The sequence below is a fragment of the Etheostoma spectabile genome, chromosome 11, assembly GCF_008692095.1.
Source record: "Etheostoma spectabile isolate EspeVRDwgs_2016 chromosome 11, UIUC_Espe_1.0, whole genome shotgun sequence".
NCBI classification, from domain to species: Eukaryota; Metazoa; Chordata; class Actinopteri; order Perciformes; family Percidae; genus Etheostoma; species Etheostoma spectabile.
Window position 1 is genome coordinate 19,880,627 of NC_045743.1, and position 768 is coordinate 19,881,394.

The 768-nt window shown below is 42.2% G+C and overlaps 1 protein-coding gene across 2 annotated transcripts in view; it reads left to right on the forward strand.

The window, feature by feature from the left end:
- nyx (nyctalopin) overlaps positions 1-768 on the forward strand; it is a 7,319-nt gene that overhangs the window by 1,809 nt on the left and 4,742 nt on the right. The gene's annotated exons all lie outside the window — the stretch shown is intronic.

Below are 768 nucleotides of genomic sequence, written 5' to 3' on the forward strand. Positions count from 1 at the left end.
ATGGTTGACGGGAAGACAACACAAGGGTTAAGGCTGATACCTATACGAATATTTGGTTATTTAAAAATCCGATCTATCGGCCGATATCCAGTACTTTGTTTTGTCCTCATTGCTTTGGGGTCGACTTTGGTGATCCAGGCTCAGGTCCCTGATGTGAAAGCCCCTGCTTTATATTCCATTATAATTTTGATATATTTTGAATGTCATCTGTGTTTTCCTTCTCATAGGATAAAGGTATTCTCAGAAGGTCACCCCAGGGTGCAATCAAACTACAAGGCCCCTTGTTCAGAGCGTGGGCTGCAGATTGTAGCACAGCACAAGTAATTAGTAGTCCACATGTCTTTCCTGTCTGCCCTGGGCTGTGTGTTAAAAACAGTGGCCTGAGGGTGTAACCTCTGTCTTCTACCCGGGGGACTCAGATCCTGACATGGTAATTACTACAGGTACATGCTTAGCTTCTAATTCAACTCCCAACCTGGCCAGACGCGCCCACTTCATCTTAACAGTAGTTTTTAAATCTAAATTGCACCTGGGTAGCTCACCTGGTGCAGAGGCTCAGTCCTCAACTCAGCGGCTCAGGGTTCGATTCTGACCTGCGTCCATTTTCCAGTTATTTTTGGAATTCATCGTCAATAAACCTCCTTTTTGGGAAATTATACCTAATGTTTGAGTTAGAAAAAGCAGAAATTAGGAATTATTTAGACTAAAATAAAAAAAAGGGAAGCATGTTGATGGATAATCACAAACTGGAATATGTCAACTTTTACT